Here is an 8552-nt window from a genome sequence, read left to right on the forward strand (position 1 = left end):
AATGTTGCCTGTCTCTCCCTGTCCTGTTATGTTCACTTCCTTGCTGTTGTGAGCAATATTCAAAAGTGTCCCCCAAATAAATTTATAGAAAGTGAAGTATAGCTATTAGTGTAGAGATGACTCTTGGGCATTTTATAAACCACTCATTCTAGCCCACAAATTGGCAACAAGAGGATGTCACTCAGCAATGCAGCTGAAATTAATGCTTAAGCTACTAGTGACAATGAAAGAAAATCCATGCCAGGAAGGTTGTAGTAGGAAAAAAATCACACTTCTCTGTCTGTAAAACAATCACAGAGAAAGGATTTTGGAAAGGAGCAGAAATTCTTGAAACCATTAACTCACAAAGCAGAAATATTCAAGAGCCAGTCCCTAATAGTATTAATCAAGTCTCTAACTCTTCATTTACCATAGCACATCATAATTTTTTCTGGCTGTGTTCAAAAACAAATAAGATATGTTAAGTTAACTCCAAACTGTTACATCTTCAGGATACAGAATGAATTTGTGTTTTCACTGATAATAGGAAATTTCTTCATAAGACAAATCCTTCTACTCATGCAGGTTACAACATTCTCTGTAACATACAGTCTTGGTGAACTGCCTAGAACACTGAAAGGTTACTTGATTTTCCCAGGGGTCCCAGAGACTGTGAGAGATAGGGCATGACCTCAGCTCTTCCTGATCCCAAATCTGGTTCTCTATTCTCGATGCCACACTGATTCCTAGTGATGAATCTTGCTGAACATTTATGCAAGGAATATTCCAGATGTCTCCTATTGCCTTATGGTGGGGTAAAGATAATTCCAGTGGGTTCTCAAGGTTTATACCTCTGAAATACAAGTCCACCAAACTAGAAAGGTTCTAATTACTGTCCCAACATTAAACTTCATGCAGGTCATCTGAGGACTGACAGATAAATTCAGAAAACTATTACTAGAAGATTGGTCACTAAATATTTTATTTATTTGTTTGTTGCTATATTTGCAAGAGCATGAAAGGGTCTTGATCTAGGGATCTAGGTCAGCAGTGACGGGTCATTGATGGATCATTTGAAGCATTAAAAGAAGTATATCTAAACATAAAACTTTTTAAATTTTTTTTAAATTGTGTTAAAAAGAGATAAAATATCCCTTTAGATCGTTTCCTTCAAATTGTCATTTTTAAAAATCTATTCATAGCCAAAAAACAAAAACAAAAATCTATTCATAAACTCTAAGGGAAATTTGTACTTGAGATCCTTGTCTTTGTATTCCTGATGCTTAGCATAGTATCTGGCACAAAGAAGGCATTTAGCAAATGACTGATTGAGAATAAGTTATTTGAACAAACAGGGATCATGGCTGAAGGCAACAAATGTGACCTGATGTAGCAGAGTGCTGAACTTGGGGTAAGGAAGTCCTACCTCTGACACTTGGAAGTTGTGTGACCTTGAGGAAGTCTCTAGACAGACCATAGATAGACTCTATGATCCCTTTCAGCATTAAATCTATGATCTTCGTGAGTAAAATGGTAATGCATATCAGAATCATCAAACTGGCCACACCATGAAGAGAGAACCTCCTTGTCCTAAAGATCAAGGTGAATTTGATAGGAAACCTCAAATCACGTAGAAATCAAGGAATCAGAGAATATAAGATCATAAATGTAGATCTGCAAATGACCTACAAATGCTTTTAAGTGAAAGCCTTTATTTGTTACAGATGAAGAAATTGAAGCCTAGGAAAGTTAGGTGACTTGCCTAGGTTCCCTCATTCCCTTCAGTGCTGGCTCCGTGGCCAGACTTCAAAGTCCATGTCCTCTGACTCCCATCCAAACTCTACCATACAACACTACCTCTTTAAGTGAGTCTGACCTTGACTTCCAGGGCTTCCTCACAGAAGTTTTTGCTTCAACACAGCTTCAGGGTGAATGCACCCTATGACATCAGTGTCACCATCAATTTGTATTTATTCACTACCAACTAGCTGCAGTGTAGAATGATGCAATTGAATGTTAGAGCTGGAAGACAGGTCTTAAAGATCTTCATTCACGATTTTTTATTTCTTTTTATTATTTTACAACTGAGTCACAAAGTGTCTCTTATTAAGAGTCACTTATTAAGCACCCACTGCATACCAGGAACACAAAAAGAATTAATGGCAAAGATGGAGCTGTCTCCCAACTTCTTATCCAGTACTTTCACTTTCATAGAACTTCATCTTTTATAGTAAAATAAACAGAACATCTTGATTCTTTACTAGCTCAATATCTCTGCTGGTGCTTTCCCTGCCCTAAATCCTAGTCTGATTATGATCAGAAGACAAGCCTAGGTTCTCAATGGCCATGTCAGATATACTATCAATACTATACTATACATGAAGACATACTCTACCTGTTGGAAAAGGGTTAAGTATGGTCCAGGCCACAGACAGTCTGCTCTCTAATGACCAGACTTACTAAGAATGGAGGTGTTCACTACATGTAAGGTGATCATGTGGTATGAATTTCTAGACATGCAAGCTACATCTAATATAAAGAGGAAGGAAAAAAGGAAATAAGCATTTAAGCTCCTACTATGAGCCGGGCACTATGGTAAGCATTCTATAGTTATTGTCTCATCTGATCTTCATAAAACCTCTGAGAAATAAGTGCTATTATTATTCCAATTTTATAGCTGAGGAAACTGAGATAGAATGAGTTGCCCAGAGTCATATAGCTAGTGTCTAAGGTTAGATTTGGACTCAGGTCTTCTTGACTCCAGGTTTAGTGCTCTGTCATTCACTATAACAGACCTAGCACTTACTGAAGTATAATGCAAAGTCTAGAGGACTTCCCCCACAACCTGGAAGTAACTGTTTCCTCTAAACTCCTACTGGCCTTATAGTCAACTGATATTTATGAACCAAGTCATTTTTTAACACCTTATGGTATTCTCATCATTCACTGTAAGCTCCTTCAGGGTATAGGTCTTTTTTGTGGCCCTACAGAAAAAGTGTAGTCAGCATACTCAGTGCCTAATACAATGCTATGTATATAGTAGGAATTCAATACATGCTTATCAAATGAATTTCTCTTCACTAAAATAGATTTTCTGCACATACAAACTCATTTTGATTTCCTTTTCTATTTTTAATGATCATTTCCCAGGTAAATGACTCCAATACTTCAACATGGCTATAGCTCATCATTTTCTGAATATATAACTCTGACTTACTAGATAAAACTCATAGAATAATATGTAATATCTATAAAAATATACATATTCAAAGCAGCTAGGTAGCATAGTGGAAAGAGGACTAGATCGAGAAGCTGAAAGACCTGGGTTCAAATGTGATCTTAGACACATAGTAACTATAAGTCGCTTAACATCTATCTACTTTTGTCGCCTCATCTATAAAATAAGGATAATAATAACACCTACACTTTGGGGTTGTAATAAGGATAAAAGGAGATGCTATTTGTAAAGTGTTCTACAAATCTTAGCACTCTAAGTTCAAGCCATTACTAGCAATATTAAAGCAATAACATCCTTATTTCCACAGATATTCTACTTGCTGAAGTAGAAAGAGTAGGTCGGGAATCCTGAAACCTGGACTGAATCTTAGGTCAATTACTTAACCTATGTAACTTTTCATTTGTTCCTATCTAAACTAACAAGGCTGGACCAGCTGACCTCTGAAAGCCCCTACAATTTTGTAGTTCTAAAAGAACATTTTGAAAGACCAACAAAAAGGCCCCATTCAGGTGGAGATGACTACCATTAGAGTGATCATTTCTTATTTGACTAAGAGGATGAATCATTATAAAACTGTTGAGGAAAAATTAATCTTGGAGTTGACAAGTAGTTTGGCTTTCCATATACTCTACTCATTGGTATAATATCTTTCTGGCTCACTTGCCCATTAAAAACTAGGAACTTCTAAAGTCAATTTAGGTTAGGTAGTCAGAGGATCAGCATGATAGATCTAGGTAAATAATAGCATTAAGTTTTACATAATCATATATGTATAAATATCTGATTGTTTGCCACCTCAGGAAGGGGAGGGAGGTAAGGAAGGATAAAAATTGGAACCCAAAACTATAAATCAAAAAGATTGTCATTAAAAAAAGAAAAGCATTGAAACAGTAATCAAGACAAAAAAGGAATAGTGAAGGAACAGAAAATAATCTGTCACATCATTGAGTAGGCACATTTTATTTCATCCCCTTCTGCACCACCACCACCACCTTGCCCCCAGAATAGCACTTTCAAAAGACTTACCTTCAGAATGCTTCTACTTGGGCCAGGCCAGGTCTCCCTCCTTCTCTCTCTCTCTCTCTCTCTCTCTCTCTCTCTCTCTCTGTCTCTGTCTCTGTCTCTCTGTCTCTCTGTCTCTGTCTCTGTCTCTCTGCCTCTCCTCTCTCTCTCTCTCTCTCTCTCTCTCTCTCTCGATATTTGAAATACAACTTTATTGTGATCTAAATAAAAAAGGAATGGGAATGACAGTAACAAACAAAATTCACCACTGAATATTGTGATGGGACTGCAGCAGTCTTTTTTTTTTTAGTGAGGCAATTGGGGTTAAGTGACTTGCCCAAGGTCACACAGCTAGTAAGTGTTAAGTGTCTGAGGCCGGATTTGAACTCAGGTACTCCTGACTCCAGGGCCGGTGCTTTATCCACTGCGCCACCTAGCTGCCCCAGCAGTCTTATATTTAAGGGGACGCAATTGCAGTCCAAAACAGCTAAATATGAAGGTCCAAAATATGAATTATATCTTCTTTAAACTGCCACATTCACTCTGAAGTCCATTCATCTCCTTCAGCATCCCAAAGATAAAGTACATGTTCTGCTCAGCTATGTAATAAAATGGCAAAGGACAGTTGCCTATAAAACTAGACCTCTGACGCTGGGCTCTAGATTCAATCCTTTGAAGGTCATCATCTTTATTGGGGAGAGCAGTTGTCTGAGCAATCTGTAAGTCCTGCTCATACTGTGCTGCTAGTGCTGGGTCCATGACAACCTCAGGAGGAGCAAGAGCAGGCATGTCAACAAACTCCAAATTAGGGTCTCCAATAAGTTTTCTAGCAAGCCCAAAGGAAGGGCTTCTCAAAGTAGTAGTTACTTTCGGCTGAAATGTCATAGTACCGGAGATTCTTCTTCCTATGGAAGACAATTGATTTCGCCTTGACTTTTCTGTCCTTAATATCTACTTTGTTGCCAGACAACAATATCGAGATTTTTTCACATACTCGTACCAGATCTCTATGCCAGTTACTCTTGTCAGTAACTCTTGATATAACATCAAACATTATAATGGCACACTGAGCTTGGATGTAATAACCATCTCTCAGATCACCAAATTCCTCTTGGCCAGCTGTATCCCATATGTTGAATTTAATAGGCCTACTATTGAATTTTGAACTGCACTTGGGGTTCTCCTTGGGTGGCCATCACAATGGTTCTTCCAGAAGCATCTTGGTTTCCACCTGACTGAGTGGTCTCTGTCTCTCTCAAGCTGAAAGAGGTGCTTGAAAACTGCCTTTTCTTATATATTCTATATGTTCATTGCTTAATCAGTTGTTCCTGGTTTCTCATGCAGCTCCTCATTTGAAGTGCTTTAGCCACTCACTGTTGCAGTTATCTTCATGTTTACCCAGTTTGTCACTCCTTCCTCATAGTCAGTAACCCTAGAAAACATGTCCATTTCTCCATAAGCTCCTGAGGGTCTTCCATCAATCTCCCTAATTCAATCTCCCTTTCCTATGGGTACATATTAAATGACATTTATCCACTGTATTATCTGGTCCTATATATCAGGGAAAGTATGATTCTTTCCCGCATAGTTATATTTCTTAAGGGAAGGGAATAAGCATTTATTTAGCACCTACTATGTGCCAAGCACTGTACTAAGTGCTTTTCAAATATTATCATGTTCAGTCCCCACAAAAAGCTTTCGATTTAAGTTTCCTTGCTATCGTCATTTTACAGTTGAGGACATTGAGGCAAACAGAGGTTAAGTGATTTGCCCAGAAGAACATAGCTAGTAAGTTTCAGGCTGGATTCAAACTCAGGTTTTCCTGACTCTAGGTCCAGTAGAACACTGTTGAGTTGCCAACTCCACTGAGTCACCCAGTTGCCTCAAAGTGTTTGTTACATAGTACTTTTAAGACATTAGACATTTAAGACTTTAGACATAGTCTATTGTTTCAGCCTCTTTTAATGACATTTAGGTCTTTTGCAGCCTAAATTGATAGTCCTATGGTGTGAATGGGTCCTAGATGGTTCTGATCTAAAATATATATTTTGTTGTTGTTGCTTAGTCACCTTTTAGTCATGTCGACTCTTTATGTCACATTTTGGCAGGGGTTTACCACTTCTTTGTCCAACTCATTTGACAAATGAGGAAATTGAGACAAAGTTTGCAAAGTGACTTGCCGAGGGTCACCCAGCTAGGAAGTTTCTAGGGCTATATTTGAATTCAGGTCTTCCTGCCTTCAGGTCTGGCACTCAATCCACTGTGCCACCTAGCTGCCCTATATGCTTTATTACCACAAATAGAATTTAATGTTCATTCAGAATACAAGATAAACTACAAGACTTCTTTCTTCTAGTAATGGAGCAGGGCCTCACAGCATGGTCCAGAAGAGTAGTGAGCATCCCTCTCTTTATATCATACCTAATTTTAAGAAGTGAAAACTTATAGACCCCCAGAGCTAACTCTGAAAATGGTAGCACAAAAAAACCCTGAAACTTGAAACAGTGCTCTACTTTAACACAAAATTAAAAGTCAAGAAATAGGCTAGAAAAATAAACAAACAACAAGAAAAGAATTTCACCAATGAAAGTTGCTATGGTAACAGGGAAGGTCAAAACAAACTCAGTAGAAGACAATAATGTCAAACAGCTACATGCAAAGCCTCAAAGAAAAGTGCAAATTGGTCTCATCTGCTCTCACCCCCCGCACCAATCTACTGAAGAATGCCTTAAAAAGCAGAATTTGCCAAATGGAAACAGATATACTAAAATTCACTGAAGAAGAGAACTCCTTAAAAAGTTCAATTATTCAGTCATTTTTGAGTCATGTTCAATTCTTTGTGACTTCATTTCAGGTTTTTCTTGGCAAAGATATTGGAGTTTGTTGTTTCTTTCTTCAGTTCATTTTATAGATCAGGAAACTTAGGCAAACAGGGTTAAGTCACTTGCCTAGGATAACAGAGCTAGTGAGTGTCTGAGGCCAAATTTGAACCCAGTAAGATGAGTCATTCTGAATTCAGGACTGGCACTCTATACATTGTGCCACCTAGGCTACCTTTGTTATAAGAAAGGATGAGCAGGATGCTTTCAGAAAAATTTGGAAAGACTTCATGAACTGATGCAAAGTGGAATGATGAGAAGCAGGAGAACATTGTACATAGAAATGGCAATATTGTACAATGATTAACTGTAAATGACTTAGTTATTCCCAGAAATTCAAATGATCCAAGACAATTCTGAAGGACTCATGATGCAATATGCTAACCACCTCCAGAGAAAGAATTGCTGGAATCTGAATGAGGATCAAAGCATTTTTTTAACTCTATTTGTCTTGCAGTTGTTTTATTTATTTTGTTCTGTGTTTTCTTGATGAATGTGGATTAATATGACTAATATAGAAACATTTCACATGACTACACATGTATAACCTAGATAAAATTGCTTGAATTCTCAGTGAAGGAAGAGAATAAGGAGGAAGGAAGGGAATTTGGCACTCAAATTTTTTAATGTTAAAAAATGTTCTTACATATAATGCTAAAATAACATATTATTTAAACAAGTGTGTTTTGTTTTGTTTTCATGACTATATCTCCTGTTTCTAAAGCCCATCCTACAGAGTCTCTAGAAACTATTTAAGAACAGAGAAGCTAGAAGTTACATCTGTAATTGCCATTCTGTGAGGTGCTCTTCTCTATGCAGTAAGGGAAGATATGTTTGCATTAACTTTGAGTATTTGTAACAGAAAATATGAAGAAGGGAGAGAAAGATGATGAGGAGACATGTTTTTCTTATTAGAACTATCTTAATGATAAGTTTATGAAAAAACATAATAAAGATAATTTTATGAGGACTGAGTCTGGAGAGAGACTATTAAGCATAAGCAATGGAGAAAAACTAAAGTTATTGTTTTCCTGTCACTTGAAAAGAACCAGAAATAATAACCTTTATCTTGTGAAAAAGATTCTTATGAAAAGACTATTTCTTAAAAGGTATTACCTTAAAATGTGTTAGCCTATGTTCTTAGAAGTGAAAAAAGCCACATGCAGTTATAGTGAGGGTTTGAAGTGATACTGGCTTTGCTTTTTCTCACAGATAAGTATTGTAAATAATTATTCATAGCTTTGTTTTATTGTTTATTTAATTGTTAAAAAATAATTTTACATTCAATAACTTTAATATTTATTCCTATGAGATCAAGGGATTGCATATATGGAGAGATATGAGCAACTACTATTGAGGGCATATTTCATTAATTTATTAAATAAAATTTGATCATCTGGGTTTTAGGCTCTGAGCTTAGTGGTTAATTGAACAATACGTTGACATTGTATTAA

The 8552-nt window shown here is 36.9% G+C and overlaps 1 pseudogene; it reads right to left on the bottom strand.

Annotated features, from left to right (window-relative positions):
• Positions 1-4732: 4732 nt before the first annotated feature.
• On the bottom strand, positions 4733-5360 carry LOC122747326 (annotated as a pseudogene).
• Between the last annotated feature and the right edge of the window lie 3192 nt (positions 5361-8552).

The sequence above is a fragment of the Dromiciops gliroides genome, chromosome 3 (assembly GCF_019393635.1).
Source record: "Dromiciops gliroides isolate mDroGli1 chromosome 3, mDroGli1.pri, whole genome shotgun sequence".
Lineage (NCBI taxonomy): Eukaryota > Metazoa > Chordata > Mammalia > Microbiotheria > Microbiotheriidae > Dromiciops > Dromiciops gliroides.